This window comes from Falco peregrinus, chromosome 14 (assembly GCF_023634155.1).
Source record: "Falco peregrinus isolate bFalPer1 chromosome 14, bFalPer1.pri, whole genome shotgun sequence".
Taxonomy (NCBI): domain Eukaryota; kingdom Metazoa; phylum Chordata; class Aves; order Falconiformes; family Falconidae; genus Falco; species Falco peregrinus.
Window position 1 is genome coordinate 15,795,729 of NC_073734.1, and position 21,123 is coordinate 15,816,851.

Here is a 21,123-nt window from a genome sequence, read left to right on the forward strand (position 1 = left end):
GTTTGAGCTCATACCTCCTTCTATGTACATAACTACCACCTAGTGCAGAAGTTTATGCCTCACAAGGAAAAGAGGCAAAAAATAAACTCTTCAAAGCCAACAATCTTTTTATTCTCGTGGTCTACAAACTCTCCATCTTTGTCTCCATGTGTTGGGGAAGAAAAGCAAGTAGTCTGTCAACACACAGAGGGATTTTGACTCTACCCCCGGCGTGACTCCTGCACCACATAGAGATCTGGCACACAGCTTTGATAACGCTTCCTAAATGAATCCAGACAAACTCATGGGTAAATTGTGTTACCCTTACCCTACGAGAAAGGCAGTTCACAGCAGGAGAACGGGTGACAGGATCCCAGCTCACACAAGTGATGCAGTAACCTTGTCACGGAATCGCACCAGTGTCCTTTCTGTTCAAGTCTGAGACCTCCTTTCCAGGGTTCTCTACTCACACAGGCTAAAATCTGATAATCCTCACTCATGTAGATCTTCACCACGATCAGGAAGTTTTTGCTTTCAATGTTATGGAGCAAAAATTTTGTGTATGTCTACACTGCACTCCCTGGGGCAACTGCAACTCCTGAATGCTTTAAACCAGCTAGCTCAGACACCAAAAAAGCTTTCTAAGAAACTGGAGAGCAGGCACTTTGTGTGCTACAATGGTACTGCACTGTGACGCTTTCTAAATGACTATATCCGCAAGAGTTGCAGCCACTGCAGTATAAACATAGCCTACACCATTCTGAACAAAGTCTCAACATACTCTCAAATCCATATTCTCCTCTGCCACCACAGTTTTTCCAATTCAAAAAAGCATCTCAAGACACAGCTATTTGGTGTCCTTTCCTTAAAGAGCATTACTTGAGGGTGGAAAAATAAAGGGCCTTCAATGCACAGCACCAGCTGTTTAAAGACTGTTAGGAAAAAAGGTGTCTAGCACAGATACATTTTAGCTACTGGTTGACACACCATTGCATCCATGACTTTTCCATGTCTGCAAAGCGAATAGTCTGTTTCACATGCTTTTCAGGGATTCATCCGGAATAGAGATCTTACACTTAGATATTGGGGAGTTTCCCACCTTCCTGGGAAATACTTATGTCAGTTCAAGAATTGATCGCGTTGTACGTAGAGTCTGTCTTACCTGCCGCAGTGAAGTTTAGTAGTCTCCGCACATGTCTAGGGAGTGGGAACAGACATCAACACACTCCGTGGCCCAGGAGAGATCCTTTAACCTCTTTGCCTCAGTTTCCCCATCTGCAAAACAGGGTAAAAATGAAAGCTGAGTAAACAATATAAAATCTTGTAATTCAAAGTAAAATTTTGAGTTAACAGCATTAGGAACACGCAACTACTTTCTGGTTTTGTCTGTCTGCAAAATTTGGAGCGTATGTGCTGTACCAATATTAGCATGTCTTCACAGGCAACATTTAGAATTAATGCTTAAATATTCATTGACTTCAAATTTCAAATTGAAGTTTGAATTTGACATTCATTCTGTAAAGGTAACAGCATCAACCATTAATCAGGGCATAGAAATAATACCACTCAATTTATATAATCTACGCACTGTGGTCCAACTATATACTTCTAGGTATATAATCTCAAAATTTTAAAGTATTAACTGCTTAAGTAGATCATGTGGTACGTCCCCTCCCTCTTCTAACTGGCTGATTTATGTAGCTGAGCAACCAAACAAAAATTCTGAGATGTATGTTCAGCTGTAACGCTCACAATTTACATTGTGTATTGAATCAAGTAAATATGTAACTCATGCAATCAGGGAACAGAAGAAATAACATGATTTAGGTAACCAGCTATGACTATAAATTTATAAATAATCTAAACAAAAACTCTACGAATAAAGATTTTTAAAATGTATTATTCACTGAAGAATTCTGTAAATAACCACTGAATACTTTCCACATTCAGAAGAAAAGAAAAATTCCAAAACGTACCGAAGGAGTCACTATGAATTGTTCGTTCAGCTCTACCTACCCAGTGATTCTTCCCTTCCCCCCCTCCCCTCCCCCCTTAAACTACATCTATATAAATGGAAATTTGAATTCTGTAGTTTCTAATGCACTGTCTTTGTGGCTTAGTTCATTTTTAGGCAAGTTACAGGAGTATCTAATGCAAATATTTACATTTACTGAAAGAAGGAAAAAAAAAAAAAGAAAAAGAGTACCAAAACCATTACAGACATTATCTGAACAGAACATTTCAACCCTGCTGAATGCCTACATTCTCTCAGCTATGTCCTTCTGGTCTCTTTTCCAGACCCTTTTTTCAAATACTTACGTACCTTCACCCAGGTGAGCAGATGCCATTGACCAACACAATGACAGTCACTAAGCACATTTCTTTCCTATGATTGCTTGAGCTGCCCAAAAATTTTCCACCTGCCAAATCATGTCTTGCTTTTCTCAGCTTAGTTGGTGTCTTGGTTGCTGTTCAGTGTTTAGAAATCTTAATCTTTAGAGAAATTCATTACAGTAAAGAATAAGAAAAGAAGGGAGGAAATACAATTTGAATGAGCTCATGCCTTCTGCTTAAGCTCAAAGAAACTCAAACTTTGGAAATGCAATTTCCAGGTAAAGATGAAAGATCCCCTGTTACATCTCTGCAAACCAGAAAACAACTGACACTTAGCAAGTTGTCCTATCTCAGACAGAAACAGCGTGGATGAATCTGGCTAGTCCACTTGCACTTCTCTTTCTGAAATCACTAATAAAGTTTGAGAGGGGTTATTTTTAAAGCAGCTCTTAGAGTGTTCCAGCTCACTACTGTCAGCTTCAGATCTCAAATGTAATTTGATTTATAATTACATTTTAAAAACTAGCATTAAAATAACATTAGAGGGGTCATAATCTGAACTTTTTAATAGTTAGGCACGTAGCATACATTTAGAAACGGATCTCCAACAGGATTCATCTGGAACATATTCTGACTAGAATTCCTTCTTCCACCCATTTCAGTAGTCTGATGAAGCTGGTGTGCCAAGAAGCCATTGTGGAGCCCTATATTTCAACGCTGTTTCAAATGTAAACAGATTGAAACACACTGCTGGACATTTGTTAGTCAAAGTCTTTTCTTGCATTATAGCCAGGCCCATGTTTGTAAACAGCGATGGGTGAGAAAGTGCTGGAGAATCTGGAATTAGGCCTCTGCACTGAGAAGATGTAGATACCCTGCAAAATCCAGTTGGCTCCATTGCTCCTGAACTTTGGAGCAGCTTTACTTTTCTTAGCCTCTGTGGCACAGATTGATTTAGGGGCACTGACTTCCAGGAACTACTCAAATTGGTCAAGTTATGCTTGTGCCAGCCAAAACTCATGTACAGTGAAAAAGCAGTGGTCCCAACTGCTAATACATGGGTGTCCGCTGAGAACTACCTGTCCCCCAGCTGTGCAAACAACTCAAACTGGCATTCAATGAACTTCACAATATTGTGCCTGTAGCTGCGAGCTTGGCACCTCCTGAACACAAGATGGGGTTCAGAGGGGGCACAGACTCATTGCAAAGTTTGCCTTGTTCTCTGTGTCTGACCTTGGGATAAGAAAACTTCCCAACTAATCAGTTCTACACTGGTGCCTGACTGCAACTTCAGAGGCAAAAGACAGACAAGGAATTCAGTTTCTGAATGCTAGTGCTAAAGCAAATGATCTAGTAAAAAATAAAAAAAATAATAAAAAAAAGGCTGTGCCTTAAAACCAAGTTTGAAATTTTATAGGCTTTTACTCCATAATTTGTACTTGAGCCTTCTGTTATTTTTAAACAAATCTAATTTCTTACAGCTGTGAAATTTACATTTTAAGAGTGTCTAGTGGCCATGTGCATTAATTACTTTATTGTAATATTTTAATGAGTTTGGGGTTCAACTCTGAAAGAATCCTGCTGAATCCTTGTTTCCCCACAGAATTACACTAGAACCTGATTCAGTCACAACTTCACACACCCTGATCCAAATCCTGATGGACTTCCATAATATTTTCAGTTGCCTTATAAAGTCCCTGAACTTTAAAACTGGCTCCAAATCTTGGGACTTCTCACCAAACTAGGTCTACCTTGAGTCAGGAGCAGAGCCAGGCTTTGAGAAAGTTTGTATTTGGAGCTGAACTTACTGGCTGAGCCTGATCAAAATGGGAACAGGTAACAAAATGCAAAATTCAGCTGTGACAGCTAACATTTGGGCCATCTTGTGCCTAATGACACTTACACATTGATGCAAGTGCTTCCAGCTTAGCATATATGACATAAAAACATTTAGGTCTAGAAGATTAGCTTCCCCACAGGGCACCTAAATTCACCAGGGAAGATTGGAAAAGCACTACTGGAAGATTTCCACTTTGTGCAAAATAGTCGAGAAGCATAACAATATCCATACTTCTGCCGTGGTATTCCCTTTATGGATTTCGGTGGTTTGTGTCATACTAAATTATTTCTTCTTCATCTGTGAGTGTGCATAATAGTGGTGGGAGATAAGTAAAATGAGACTGTTTTTTCAGGCAGCTTTCAGCCAGGACTTAGTGCCTGTGCTTGCAGCGTTGCAGGTGTAACTACTCGTCTTGGGGGCTGAGGCAGAAACCTCCAGACCACGGAGGATCTCTGCAGTTTGAAGATAAGAGATAAACCTTCTCACAGCATCTAAAGGCACTTTAAATCTCTATGAATAAGCTACAGATGCAAACACATAACACTGAAAACTGGGTTCAAGTACAAACAGAGATAACTGCAGGAAAAGGGGGACTGACTGTGTTAGTTGACTCCGGTAGCAGGAAGAGGTTCATCAGTTGTCAAGTGCAACCGCACACGCTGCACCCACAGTCACACTTGGAAATCTGGCCACTTATGTCCACAACTCTCACCTCTCTTTGCTAGGGCAAATGCAGAACTGTAACTTCAATGAACTATCCAGCTTTTTTAAAAACCATGTTTTTAAACCACTTACAATAAGAGCAACAGTTATTATTCAGTACATGCTTTTTATCAGATTGAAGATAAACTTTATTATAACTGGTGGAGATGGTATCAATGATTTGTGGTCTATGTGAATTCTGTAATGAGAAATGGTAATCTGTCTTGGGGCAAACAATATTGTTCTGTTTACTATGCAATTAACAATATTAAGTCAAGATTCTATAACTGATAGCTGAAAATAGGGGTGGTAGGAAGAAACTAGAAGCACTGGAAACTTTCACAGGACAATTATCTGAGGACTATAAATTATTTACGGTGCTTTAGCCTGACATTCTCTCTCATCCTCACAAAGATGTTCCTTGCTGCTTCAGAGATGTTCACTGTAAAAGTATCCAGACTGTAAGCAGTTTGGGGCAAAGCCATAATCTCTCCTTGTCGCAAGTACTAAACATACAGGATAGTGCAGTAAGATAATTTTCAGAAAAGCAGCAATAAAATCACAAACACACACAAAAAAATAGTTTTACTTTGGAAAAAGTATGCTAATGAACCACCAAGAATGACAAAAAGAGAAGTGAGACCTAATCTCCGATTCTTGGTATATTTGGTGAAAATAAAGACAGAGTACCTCCCTCCCATTTATCTTCTTCAGTTTTATAGACTGAGTCCCATACCTTCCTGCGACTGAAACCCTGTACTCCTTGTTTACTCTTAGATCAGCCTTAAGCAACCACCATATGGAGCTGTGAACACCACAGACATAGCAGAAACAGTCCTTAACTAACGGTCAGAGTAAATTGTATTGGGAGTCAAGTGGGGCCACTTTCAAGTGGCTGGTTAAGACAAGGGCTGACCTATAATGGAGCTTCTCTGTAAAACAATACATTTTTTACTTTACGTTATAAAGTACAGAATTTTAAGTATGATTGACCACAGAAATCTCACTGCCTTTTTCTAGCCCATCCCTTAGCTGTACACATGCAGTCCAGCCCTTTTGGCTCTGGTTCTGCAGCGGTAATAATTTCGAGGTTACCTCAACAGGAACTCGTGCGGAGCTATGGCACAGCGCTTTCGTAGTGAACAAGCAAGACCTATGAAGTGCTAGGGTCTTTCTGGCTAAATTGATCTTAAAAAAAAAAAATAAAAAAATCAAATGATTGCATTCTTAAACTAGCCAATTCCATTTGTAGCTCTCTGGAAATGTGATGCTCCACGGAGAGCTCCATTGCACCCAGCAGGCAAAAGCCACATTTAAGACAGCATGACGCACCAGCGCTCTGGCAACCGGGATGCGACAAGGAAGTGACTGCTTCTGGCAGCCTCACAGCCCCTCTCCTGCACCTCTCGCCCTTAAGGATCGGTGCCTTAAATTCCCATATACCACTGAACAATAACGTCTGGCTGATCCAGAAGATTAGCAGCTTATTCCACCTTTGTTCTCTGCCTTCTTTTAAGATGAGCAATGAATGACACCACAGCAGGCACAACCCTCCAGCACAAAAGCTAACAAAATTGTAGGATGTTTTAAGGAATGATGTAAAACTTAACAAGAGAGTTTTAGAAGTGCATTCCTACACAGAATCTCGATATAAAACCCAGTGCTACATGGAAAGGCTCTCAAATTCCCTTTCCTAAACACAAAATCGGCATCAAATGTCTGCAAGAGCAACCTCTTTAAAACTGATAAAAATAAAAACAGTTTTAATAAAGTGTGCACTAAATTTGGGAGTTTCCTTTGCACAAGATAACACTGAATCAAAGAGTTTCACAGCAATAAAACAGATACAGTAAATTAAATAGGAAGAAAAATAATGATGGGAGCATAAAACTTCATGTTCCTGTACATAATATGTCAGTGATTGGTGGAAGCTACACACAAACTTCTACTTTCTAAAAAACTACTGTTTGGAAGAAAAACACTCAATAATTGATATTTATAGGGCTTAATTCCCTGTTCTGAGGAGGTCCTGGATCTGGTCATTGTTCATTGCTATTGTTCAAAATTTACTCCCACATTAAGAACTTCTCCCATACTAATAAACAGGTATAATAGTTTTCTCCAGAGAGCATTTTTTTTCTTTCACTAATTAGCCTACTTAAATATTTTAATGGAACTACTGACGTACAATAGCACAAAAGGTCCTCTGACCATAATATAAAGTGAGAGATGAGATTCCTAAAAACTTTTGTATGAAGGAGGTCTAGGATTTACAAAACAGCTCTCAAACTATTTTTAAAGGTCATAAATTAGGTACTCTCTTAAATGTAATTCAATCATCCACTGTTATAGTAGTTTGATTCTATTAGTTGTCCTATGTGTTTTACAAAACAGAACTCCATTAACATTATTCACTTATAGTTTCCCTCTATAAGTGGATATTCTGCTCAACAGGCTTTAAATAGATTTTTTTCCCCCCTGAAATTGCTATTAAGCATACTTTTACTCAAAGGGCAAAGTAGGCATAGGATTATGCTTGTACTTCATGCAAAGGATACATTTTCAGCAATCAGAACCACATTCCTATGAAGTAAAAATACTCTATATAAGCCGATTGTTTCTATCCCTCCTAACCTTGCTCAATAAGGACTCTATTCTGATCTTTTGAGTTACACACAAGTTTTCCAATTTGGCTGAATAAAGGTATCTTGTTGGGCAGCTTGATGAACATATTCCGTGTTTTGAATTTTGACCTTGGCATGTTCAAGGTGGATTTCAATTATAAGATGCTGCCCAGAAGGGAAAAAAAATATTTAATTTATTATTTTTTTTTTTTAGATCAGGATTTATTTTACTTTCTTCAGTTAAAGAAAGCAGTACAGAAGTCCTGCTTTTACATACCTTTGCTTTAGTGAACCAGTGAAAATATAAACCTTGATAAAGAGACCACAACACATATATAGCCACAAGTTTTTCAGAGCATAGCCTGCAGTTATATTTCAGCTTCAGAAATGTCTACTATAGATCATTCACCTCCAATTTCGTGTTGATTTCACTGTGAATGAATGTGTGCCCTCACCTCTCACAATTTAGATGACTGTTCTGAACAAGATAAAAAATACACAAGTACATGCAGAGGAGCACAGTGCTGGGCCAGCCCACTTATCCCATAGCCAGCCTCAAAGCATCTCAGCCACCTTGTGACGCTGAGCTTCATGCCCCAATAATCCGACCCCCAAACAGGCCCTGACCCATTACAACGGTGTAGTTGCAACAGCACAATCTGTACGTAACAATGTGTATGTCTGGAGAGCCAAATCCTCCTTCAGCTGGTTGCCATATTCTATGTTCATGTCTTACTTCTTAAAACAGGACAGATGCCAGAAACCATACACTGTTGTTCTTTTCATTGGCTACGCCAATCCCAGATAATCAAGTCAGTCACCAGCAGATACTCTTTTCTCAGAGGAAAGGGTTGAATTTCACCTGACCACTGAGCTTCAACTTGCACTTGAGGTTCTAATTTTCTTCTGGTCTTAGCCCATTTCTGTCTCGCTCTGGCACACACTGCCCTAGTAAGTACATTTATTACCTCAGTAATTCCTCCAGGGCCTGTCTTACTTTCACTTTATATCTGGACTCACATAAGCATCTCCCCATTTTACAAGGAAACATTTATTAGCCTCTTATAGGAGTTTCCTGTTCCATCATGCTGAATCCCATTGTCTATTATTCTTCAAAAGCAGGCTAACAAGTTGCACACTCCTAAGCAGCTCTCACTCGAGGCGTACGAGCGCTGGCAGTGCAGCAGCAGGCGCAGAGACACATGGGGGACAACAAGGCACTTCAGGTTTTCTCCCAACCCTGTTTGCAAACCCTTGTTCAGCTGACCACACATGCAGTCATACAGGACCCTTACATGGTGGTAGCATTCACCAGATACCAGTGGGACTGGGTGGGCCGGCAATTTCTAGGGTGCCCCATTCATGCTCCTTTTTTGTGCCCCTGGGACCAGCACAGGAAAGGACTACGAAAGTCTCCTTCACTCAAGGATTCCTCAGCTATGAGGTTGATCTTATTACTTTGGGACACTTGAACAGTAGAGGGTAAGCCTATTATATCACAAAACCAGGGATTTCTGCTGTAATTCCTCCAGTTCCCAGCTAATTATCTTACTTGAGATGGTGGGTTTTTTTTTCCTGGTAGTTGTGGGTCATCACTGCATATTCCTGTTTCTCCAGATCCACCCTGCAAAACTCCACAGTGCAGCAACTGTTTGGTAGAGCAGGTACCATCCAAAACCTGTTCAGCCTTCCAGTGTTACACAGGAAACTCTGGCCATGATCCGCCCCGGAAACCACAGCACAGTCAGATTTTCAAAGGACTTAAAGTATAATTGCTAGAAAATAAAATGGCATGGATTTACCGCAGATGAAGATCTGGACCCACCCTAGGGACAAGGAAACGATTTCAATGCAGTCTATTTTACTAGAAACCATGCAAAGTTTCCCATTCACACCAGCCTGCTATTTTTTACTTCTATGGAAGCAGACAACATTTGTATTCGGCTGCTCACTTATAAATAAAAAACATTTTTACATGGGTGGACTGGAGTGGCCTTCCCCCCCCCCCCCCCCCCGCCTTTTTTTTCGGTTCCCATTATTTTATATATTACGCACATGTTCTGTCAGCGAAGCTCACTTTGTTATCTGAAACATCTGTGGTACCCTGCTGTGGAGAAGGCCAACACTGCTGCTGCTGTTGCTGCCTGTCTTTATTAGCCACTGATTTGCTGATGTAGTCCTCCGACAGCGTGCAGCGCTCCGGCTGGCCTCCGCAACACTGGGGCTGCGCGGCAGAAACAATGGGATTCTGTGAACCGGCAGAGAGGTCCTGTTGGCTCACAGTATGGCAGTTACCATCTATATGAAGATATAAACCCAAGGTTTCCTCTGTGCATTCATGCAAGCACCAATTTTAATATTTCTAAAGAAATGTATGTGAATGTATATGTAAACTGAAAGGATAACACCTTTGCAGAGGTGGCACATACACATCAAAGTGAAAGGACCTGCTTGAGGCTCTCCCAAGGCCTGACTGTTGAGCAGCCATAATAGGTCTTATTTTTTGGCCTAATGAAAAGTTACCTGGATTTCAACCTTATTTTCAGGTGCTTTTTACAGTCCTAGTTCTGGCATACTGCACAGTCTCATGAAAATCTCTGGGATCTACTGTTACTGTAAAGATTATTACCTAAGGTATGGATTTCTTATGGAGCCATGACAAGATTTTCAAAGATCAACTTAAAGATGAAAAATCTGTTATATGTTTCTTAAATAACATTTTAGAGATAAGAAATTCAGGTCACTTGACAGAAGTGAAGCTATTTCTACTTATTTTATACATTTCTGCAAACAATTGCATGTTGGTAAAATCAGCTTAACCATTTCCCCTCTGAAAAATCAAAACCATCTTATCTACATAGGGATTTCTTATGCAACAGATGAGTGAAATACATACTCGATTTAAGAATCTGAGAAATATGATCGTTAAACCACAAAATTTAAGAACATCATTCAGGGAAAGATGCAAGAACAGCTCACGAAAACACTCACATGGACCAGATTTCCAGCTGATGGCATTACTTTTACAGGTCTAGTCTTCTAAGAAACTCTCTCCCTTAAAAAAAAAATATTTATTAATGACATAAAAACCTGAGCTGAGTTCCGAGTCCCATAGGTAAACTCAAACCAGCTTTCTGTAGGTTTTCTGGATCTTCCAAGGACTCTGGGCCTGATTCAGACAGTAATTATGGTACGGAAACATCATGTGACTGCTGTCACAGATCTTTTATATGCAAGTCAGTGTGCATGTGTGTCCAATTCAAGATTCAAAATTGAAGACTTATGTGGAGATAATTATAAATGAAAATAAAACACAGCTTTTGAAAAAACACCCCATTTTCTTTATAAAATAATTGATCACCTAGCCCCAATAGGAAGCTCCAAAACTTACTATATAATGAAGTGCTAGTAGCAGGCAGCTTGCTATCTCTTTCAGGAGCAAGACCATGATGACAAGAAAAAAGAACCAAGAAAAAAAATGCCACGAAGGCATCTTTTCCCTCCTCATCTCCCTGTTGCTTGAAGCATTACTTACTTTCAGATTTGCTTTATTTATATTACATATCATTAGTACCCCCAAACCAGCTAAATTCTGTGCAAACACAGGAAGGATCTTTCCATATTTAAAATCTGAACCTCATTTCCCATGCCCTGAAAATAACTGAGATGTGATGGCAGAATATCACTGGTCTACAAAGTAATCTTTGGATTACCCAGCTAACAACCTGGTGTACAGTAGAACAAGCTTCAGAGCTGTTCTTCAGCCAATACATCCTTTTTATCTATATTGGACAAAGAACTCATCTGATAGTCACAGGTTGTCTCCCTGCTCCATGTGAGACACTGGAAGAGGCTGCCCAGAGCAGCTGTGGATGCCCCATCCCTGGCAGTGTCCAAGGCCAGGCTGGATGGGGCTTTGAGCAACCTGGTCTGGTGGGAAGGTGTCCCTGCCCGTGGCTGGGGGGCTGGAACTAGATGACCTTTTCCAACCCAAACCATTCAATGATTCTATGATATCCCCAGAGAAAGGAGGCGGCATACTGTTGCTACTGCTGCCACTTACTAATGATTGTCTCAAGAGATGGTATTTCAAATCCTCTGTTGGCCAGTGACGTCACAGGTGCTTTCCACTGCCAGAGGAGTACAAAGTACCTGGGCAACAGCAAGGATCTGATCTTGCTACAAGATTGTTCCTATTTGGGAGAAAGTGAAGGGAAGGAATAAAATTAATGTGTAAGCATAAACAAGCCCAGAACTTAGAAGATGAACTGAAAAGACAATTATCTTTATAAATTTTAAAACTGCAAACAGATTCATGCAGGAAAATTTTCCATCTGTCCAGATCCTTCTGCAGGACATATGTGGAAGATAGCTTCAAGTTGGTATATTTCTTTATATGTAGCTTTTTCCTAAGATAATTATGGTTGGGGATGGGGAGGGAACGTGCAATGGTAGTAATTTCTTTTACCCTTTGTGTATGTCACCGTCTATTGTTACTCCATTTTTTAACATTCATCTGAATATTTCATCCATGCAAAAATTGGTCCCAGTATCTTTTTTTCTGAATAGTGTTTGGCGGTCATTTCTTCACAACTGCAAACAATCCTCTATTGCTATTGAGTGCTACAGTCAGGCTCGTTTCACACTGGAGGTTAGAATCTGATCCTAAGTCCACTAAATCACAGAGTCTTTTTAAAGTTTAATCTTGAGAGGATTTGGGTTGTAAACAAAGGACACCATACATGGGGAAAGAAACAACAGAAAACTATGAACTTATGACTCTAATGCAACCCTGAGTTCAAACTTTGTGTGTGATTTACCAAGAAAATTCTGAGCTTTCGGCAGCGGTGCACACGCCCTGGCATGTGGGCAAAACTAAACTGAGCATTGATGCTTACATCCAAAACACACATATGGATCCCATTTTACTATGGACGTGATTCTTCATGTGCAAAACATGTGTCTGACTGGTTTTCTTTGGCTTTTTAAGATGTGCTTTTTTTTTTCTTTGCTGGGGGCAGGGAGAAGAGAAGTAAATAAATAATTTGGTGCTTGAATATACATTATCTATGAAGAGAACAGACTGGGATTCCAAGCCAGGTAAAAAGCCTGTACTTCAGCTGGAAGTATCCCTTTCAGCAAACAACCAAATGCCAACAGTGAGAAACACAGTCCACTATACAACGTTAATCTATCCCACTCTGCAATTGCTAGATAGGAAAGGGGGGAAAAAGGGCTCCAGATGCTAATAACTTGGAAGTGGTAATTAGAGGAGTCCACATTACTGTTACGAGACTCCCATCTTCCCTCAATTACTGGAAAGAAAATTTTGTCCAGTGGGTCTCCTTCTCGCTTCCAAAACGTGCAGCACTTCTGTGTTCCTAAGCTCCATCTCCTTCTCACTGAACACATCAACAGGAGCTCGGATTGGGCCTGGAAAACTTTTTAAGCTTCTCCAACATTAGAGGATGCCATATTTCCCATACAAAATGTAAGGAAAATATTCAAGGTTATAAGTTGACCTAACAGGGAAGTACCACAAGCCCCAACTTTTTGCTATACAAGATCAAAATTGCCTCCCGCAGCCCCAGCCTGAGTGCAACAGAGAACAAGAGAGTCTGCGCCACTTGCTTTAAAGGGTAAAAACTATCTTTAAAGGCTCGCTGAGCATTTATAATCTCTGGGACCACAGAGACAAAGTCAATCTGGAAAGGGTCTGAACATCGCATGAGAAAGTAAAAGGAAAAATACACTTATCACAAAGAGGGAATGCATTTGTATTATTGTATTGAAATAGCACAAGGCTAAAATGACAGGCTATAAATTTTTCTCTTGGAATGCAACCAATATTTTCCATTTCAAGTAACAACAATGTAAGAAAGGAAGACTCAGAATTAATAGAAATTATGGACACAAATTGGTAGGTACTTAGGTGAGAGAACCTCAAATTTGGGTATTGTTAAAGGAGAAAAGGTTAACTAGTCCTTTGAGCAACCCTTGAATCCATTTACACTGCTGACAAACTGACCAAAAAAAAGCATGCTTAGATTTTACTGACAATGTCCGTCTTTATAGTTCTCAGATTCATAGCCCAGAATGTTACGGTAAATTCTTGGCAGTAAAAAGCATCTTTTTCTTTTATCCCTGAAATTTAACATCAGACATACCACTAAACCTAATCTACAACTCCAAATAATAGCAGCAACAACAGTAACTACATGGTTCTGCAGTGATGAGAATTAAGTTATAGAAATTTCGCAATTCTGCTTTTTCTGATTTTTCATTTCATTAAGCAACCATGAATTATTGAATATTAGTAATTTGAAATCACTGACGTGCCTTAAGATATACATTTACAGACTACTAGTATCTTTATTAGCCTTTCTGTTGCTGTAAACTCGCTATTGAAACATTGGATGCTCATTTAAAAAAAAAAAAATCAAAAAAATAAGCAAACCAACCAGGACTGAACTGCAAGGAGACTACTAGCCAAAGCCAATGTACCTTAGCAAAGCTGGGTCCAGAACAATCTCTCCTCCATTTTAAGATCCAGTCCTGCATTTGTTTAGTGCATGTAATTCCCTGTGGATTTCTAACAGCTCCATTGAACCTTGGGAGATGTCTTATAACTGAAACTAAAGCAAAGTCCGCATTTTCCCCTATGCAGACTTCTAAAAGAGGACTGCGAATGTTGTAAAAGAGAAAATAATTTTTTAAAAATCAATGCAAAGGTATTTAGCACAGGTGTTCCTGTTACCGTGCTACATTTGGAAAGCCCACACATTCAGTGCACCTTCAATTCGCACACCCAGCTGCGTGAGGTGGTGGTCTATTGTTAGTTTACAGGTTTGCAATAAAAAGCATGAAGTAATATTGGCAAGCTGAGGAGCTTTTTTTTTTTCCTTATGATGTCTCCCTGCATCTATTTATCTAGTTCTCCTTACTTTGTTTCTGCTTTTATATTCAGTGTATTCAAAAAAGGGTCAGAATAGGTTTTAAAGATGTAGTGCCACGCTCAAGCCTTTTGAACACTAAGAGAAAACCTCAAAAGGTTCACACATAAGGGAACAAAGATATAAGGATAGCTTTGAACCTGAGGGGCTCTCTCACTGCAAGCAAGTGCATTGCCAGCATGTCACAGGTGTACACCACATGAGCAAGTGAAAAAATAAAATGTAATTGTGAAGGGGTGTGATGCTGACGGGTCCGAGTCCAGAATGCATTAATCCCAGGGTGAATGTGTGCATCTGTTAGATATTTATGTAGTTCCTACTAGTAGTTTGTACAGATATCTAAGCAGGTGAACATCAACAGCTTTGAAACCATATGTTAAAGGGAGCCTGCAAGATGGTACAAGAAGGCTATCAGGCAATACAGGCCTGAAAAGGGCAGGCAAGCACCTACCGATTATAACGTCGCCCTGCTTAGTCGGGACTCCTGGGCCCTATGTCAGACTCCTGCTGATGTAGCTGTGCGACACGGGGGCAAATAACTGAAATCTTCTTAATTTCCCCAACCTTGAACAAGAGATATTAAATATGATTACAGAATTACAATTTTCTTTCTTCCTTCTCTAATTTCTAGCTTTTTTTTTGGTGATTTTTGTTGGGTTTGTTGGGTTTTGGGTTGTTTGTTGGTTGGTTGTTGTTGGGGTTTTTTTTGGGGGGGTGGATTTGTATTATTATTCAAAAGGTTTGTATAAAACAGTTGTGTTGAAACAACAATTTTTAGATGGTGACTTCACTTTGTCAGAAGAAGAATCAAGATCTCTGTCTCCTGGTAGTTACAGGAGCACACTACAGCAGAGGAGAACCAAGTTCTGTTCCTTTCTCTAATTCAGAGATTATTTTTTATTTATTCTTGGTTTTCTACTTAACTCTGAGTCATTCAGGCTCCAGAATGGCATGCATCCGAACTTCAGTCATTCCATTTCCCAGGGCAGTGTCCTGACCACCTGACTGTACACCTGCTAGGTACATATAAGCCCAGTTGAATCCAACATTTTCAAAAAGAAAAAAAAATATTAAAAATCAGCTTTAAGAAAAACAAGGCACTTTCCAAAAGTGACATTTTGTCTATAACGTTTACTCTCGACTAAATATCCTCAGCAAGGAACTGTGAGAATTCATTCATCTTTGAATGAATTTATAAAACATGCTGAGAGGTCTCCGGTTGAAATGTGTGAAATATTTTTTTTTTTTTATATGATTAGCAGAAAGTACTAGAATCCAAAAATTGTCAGTTTACACACCACTTTAACCTAGACCACTCAGTTTCTGCTACTATATATGACTTCCAGGAAATGAAATTTTCACATTAAATGCTGAGTTTCTAAAGGAGTCTGTTAGGAAAATTTTCCTTCAAATTAAAATTTTCTGTAAATGGAGAAAACAAATCTCTCAAATCCCCTCCACTTCAGATAGCCTAGCAACTACCTTGAACCCTCAATGGTTCAAGTTACTCTCAAACATACGGGAATCAAAAATAGCTTTGAAGTCCTATAAGATCCTATTGCTAGAGGAGTAATTCCACCTTTGAAAATCTTGGTGCAACTAAGTGAATTAATCAAGAGCTACAATTTCATTTTGTCCTCAGTAGTTCATATACATACACAGTGCTGGAGAAATATGCCACCTTCTCCTTTTTGAAGTGTTATGGCCTCGGTGAAAAACATTCAGGGAGGATCCACTCATAGGACATGGGTCTTCAGAGTTTAGCATTGCCCAAACTCTTTTCCCAAACACTACCAGTCCATAGTAAATCCCGCGAATTTCAACAGCTCCACTGAGACTCCTGCTAAGTGCTTCTGTAAAAATCTAATCACACCTTCCCCTCCTCTTGTACATCTACCTTTTACAACATCAGAACACACACTCTATAGTAGCCCTTTTCAATTTATTTCCCCCATACTTCCCTTCCCAAGAGGATATTATTCATACCCTACTCCTTCACAATGTAATTAGCTTGTTCCAATCCTAGGCAATGAAACACTCAACTCTTCTTTTGCCCCAACCCTCAAGAACCTCTTGCAAAGGTCCTCTTGTAGCTCACCACCCCACAGCATGGGGAAAGACACACCATAATTGCTCAACACGTGGTACCAGAGACAGAATAATCACACTCGCCTTTTACTACGTTGCTTTATTTTAATGAAGCCCAGTTAATAAAGAAGGCGTGTAAAGTCAGCGGTTTACCAGAGACCCACCACTTTTGCTGTCTGAGGCCCCTCTGAGTGCCCTGCAGGAATCCCCTACTCCAGCAATTGGGCTAGCACAGGCAAATCTAGGTCCAGCGTTGCAATGGCACAGCTCCAGAGGCAAAGTCACGAATAACATCTCCACCATGTATTAGAAAATATTAACTGATATTTTTAATTTTGGGAGATGTACATTGCATGGCATCTATAAACTATGCCCCCAAAATTCTCAGGAATGCAGTCAAAGAGTTTGATTGAGATTAAGCAAAATCAGTCTCTCATCCTCCTGTTTAAAAAATGAGATTTCATTTATTCAGCTTAATTCAAAGATTAAATATGATTAAAATTTCTATAAGATGTCTAGCTTTTCTGAAATAAACTGCAATGGCCATCAAAATATTGATAGTCATTGGTAAATTACTTCTGGTGTTTAATCAATGTTATATTTTTATCATCCAATTTTTTCTTCAAGTCAGCTTCTAACACTAAACTACATTTCATCAAGGTTGGTAAAATGTTTAGAAAGGAACAGATGTCAGAATATGGGGATTGCCAATAACACTGATGGAAGCCAGTAATTTCTTTCCTGTCCAAAGGCAAAAGAATGAAGAATAATCTAGACTGTATACAATAATACAAGATTTACTACAACATTAATGGCTATAAAAAGTAAAAGTATACAAAAGCTATCTCCATTTTTTTCAAGCTATCACTAAGGGCAGTGTTTCTCAATTTGAGACAATTTTTACTGCAAAATGAAAGGTCTATGTATTCTTAAACCTTTAAATATCCATAAAATACAGATGAAGACACAGGCTAGCGTTAGTGTTTCCAAATATACTTGTATATTAGTCTATTGTGTAAGTTAATAATTTTGCCAAATCTCAAAAAATGTGGATGCAATCTTTCCTTTAAGAAAGCTGCTCAGCTTGTTATTTACAGATTGTAACATTTACATAAGAGTTTGGTTTAACAAGAGATATAAATATAGATAAAACCCTTAGGACTTCATTCTTTAAACTGCCCTCTAAAATTCTGCCCTACAATTTGCACACTGAATTTTGTGCAGACTATTCTTGGAAGCCTTTTGTGAATTAGGGAGAACTGACTCGAAACAGGGGCTGGTTAATCACAATTTTGCAAATTGTACGTAGCAATCATCCTCACATTGTGAAATTCAGATCTATAAAATGCTGATGTTTTAAAGCTGAAAAATAAATAAGCTAAGTAGAACTACTTTACTAAGGAAAAAAAAAAAAAAAAAAGAAGAGTATAAGACCCCTTCCAAAGAAATCCTTAAAATAAAAATAATTAAGAGAAGTGACATAGTAAGGGCATCTCCATTGCATCTCTCAACTGCAAGCCCACCCTGAAAAAAATTTTACCACCTGACCATTCCTGCCCCTGTCTCATATCAACACTCACCTGAACATACAAGGAAAATTCCTGCACTTCCAAGAATAAACCTGTTGGAGGTTTACTATTGTAGAAGGCTTCTGTATACTTATCTACGATCTGGAAAAGCCCTCCAGTTGACGAACGACTGGTGAAACTTCATTCTTTCACGTTTCTATCACTGACTGTCATCTGTGCACCCAATCAAGGCTGCTTTGATTAAATATCAGGACCGTCATTTAAGTATCGACTGCAGCAACATGGATACATAGATATGATACTTTATAATGCATGTTGAATGCAAACACTTGAGAATAATAGCTGGCAACTAAATAGTTTAAGGAAGAATGAGCAGAATGTATGTGGAAAAGATGCTGCCTCAAAGAGGACATTTTTTGTTCTGCTTTCAAGCTGCGGCTAATGTAACTTCATCAGCATTTAGAACAAAGCTGACTCAAGATTCCTCTTTTCCACACAGGTTTTGCAACTCCTAACATTTAGTATAAATGAAGGTCTCTTTCTATTTATTTTCCCTTATCAGCTGCAGAAAAACCTTGCCAAACTGTTCTGAGCATACAAGGATATGTTAAAATTCATGTAAAATATTTTCTGTTATCAAGGTAATTATAATGACAAGAACTTTCCGTTGGGGTTCAGCCGTGACACGGTGTGCGTCGGTCGCCCTCCTGCCATTCCAAACCCCCTCACTATGGGCAGAAGTCACAAACAGTGGAAACACTGTTTTCCTGATGTTGATCCTCCTCAAAGGTCAGGTTTCTTACCTCAAACATTCCAGCAGCTGCTTAGACTGCAGTTCAGGAATTTTGTGTAACATTGCTTCTAGAAAGCAAATGTTTATGTTAGTAAATACCATTGAAGTATTACTGTTACACAGGTATTCTCATTAGTAAACCGCTAAATATAAGAAAGAGGACCTTAAACTAAATGGATGGAAACATTATATTTGTATATTAAACAAACTTTACCATGTTACTTTACCCTGCAAAGTGTTTTGTCAAGCATGAAGTCTAGCCGCTAACTCTTTTTATGGGAATTAATGTTTCTAGAATTAATACAAATTCAGAAATCACGCCTTTGCTACAAAGGGCAGAGGCAGAAAGCCCTACAAAGAACAGAACAAATTGATATTACCAGGATTTCATAAAAGTAGTGGAAAATAAAGGACCCACAGGTACCTTACAGAGGGATTAAATAAGGGCATTCCCTTTGAATGGGAGAGGCTTACACTCAGGTCTGGCTCTGAATAAGGTAGATCAGGCATTTAGCTTCACACATCGGAAGTTATACTGAGCATCAGGCTAAGTTATTCTAGCAGAGCACGTTCACCCACCCACTCCTACCACAGCTCACACTTCTGTTGTCTTTTTTCTTTTTTTAATTGGAGCAAGCATTTAACCTACAGCTTCATTAGCACAAGTGAAGGCCAAAAGGACAGCGTTCAGGAATCTCTCTCAAAATATGTATTATTTATTCAAATAGAACAGCTTGAGAAATCTTGGCCAATAAAACAGGACTTTTTAATGCCTAAAATTTGTACAGGATGAAATGAAAATTCTCTCCTTTCTGTTCCATCCCAAACTCAGTTTGTAACTGAGATCGTAGAGCTGAGCTGCTTCCTTTGTTTCCTCTGCTTCTCACCTTGGAGGCCAAGACTAGGTCAGGAGAAGCTTCTGTGTTATTTATTAACTCAAAAACGGCATATTGCAAAAGCCATAACAGAGGATCTCTCCTGGGATAAGGGAACATGAGGCAAAGCAGGGAAGGCCTGCAAGTGGAAAGGATTCTTTCAAAAACAGGACTGAGATTATACAAAGTTCCCAGAAAAGTTTTGGAAGATTTTGCTTTGCTGTTTTGAAGAGAACCTGCCAGTGAGTCCAGATGTACTAATTCAGACTTTCAAACCCACATTTCAATGTGCTCAGAGTTTAAATGCAGGACAGTAAATGAGCCATTCATCACACATGAAATCATCTTAAATATCACCTAAGCCACTTCACTTATTTGAGAAATGTTGGCACCACTGAACTTGCAAATACTGTATATTTCAGAGAGAAAATGCCCAAGACTAGACTCTTTTTTAAAATTACTTAACATAATGAAACCAAAAAAAAGTAATTTATTCCATGTTTGTTAAATCCAGTTATGCTGGTAATTAGGCAAATGCTTTGCCTCTATCTTTTTGTTATCTTCCTGAGTATTACTGCGGAAGGATTTTATTTTTCCTATAGCCCAGCTTTTATTCATGATCTGAGAGCACACTGATTTCTGTTTGTTACTGTGTTTTAGGCAAAGATGTTTCAGAAACAAAATTAATATGGATTCAAAGTTCACAACACTTAAAGAAAAAAACAGCTATGTACCAAAGAACCCAAACAGGACTCCAGCACCGGATGATTCGCAATCCCAACACACTGGGATTTTCATCAGCTCTGAGCATTGCCTCCAAAAGAGCAGCAGTCAGCACAGGTAGGCACAGCGCAGGTAATGGAACTACAGCTGCTCTCCAGTAATTGATTCTGTATGTTGACCCAGACATTAGGATGTTTACTGTCTGCATATGACTCCTTCACTTCATGGAAAGCTGGACAAAACTAAACCAGCTCACGATATGTCAGCCTTTTGACAGATACATCAAGCACTGTCTCTTAACATTTCTTTACTGCTCGGGAAGATTTGACCTCGTGGCTCTAACAAATCACACAAACTGCCTAGACAACACAAGCCGACACTACTTCACACAAGTCCAGAGGCTCTCAGGGCAACATGAGGCATCTAATTGAGAAAACTTGGGCAGTTGCTTTAGAAGCAGAGTAGAATGCTGCCTTAAAGTCCACTATTGTTTTATTATTATCACTACTACTTAACAGGAGTTCTTTGGAATTACTGAAGTTGTCTCCTCAAAGCTAGACTCTTGCCAGATACTGCTGCCCACAGTCCAGTCCAAGAGCAGAATTTGCCGATGCTGCCTCTGGAGGTGAAGGGATACAGACCCAGATTCCATGAGCCAGGGAGACTCAGAGATACTACCAACT

At 39.3% G+C, this 21,123-nt stretch overlaps 1 protein-coding gene across 6 annotated transcripts in view; it reads right to left on the bottom strand.

The window, feature by feature from the left end:
• Positions 1–21,123, bottom strand: part of ZNF536 (zinc finger protein 536) — a 353,196-nt gene that overhangs the window by 248,533 nt on the left and 83,540 nt on the right. For all 6 annotated transcript variants that reach the window (XM_055819039.1, XM_027783931.2, XM_027783940.2 and 3 more), the window contains one exon: positions 1,142–1,254. The gene's annotated coding sequence lies outside the window, so the exon portion shown is untranslated. The remainder of the gene's footprint in view (positions 1–1,141; positions 1,255–21,123) is intronic.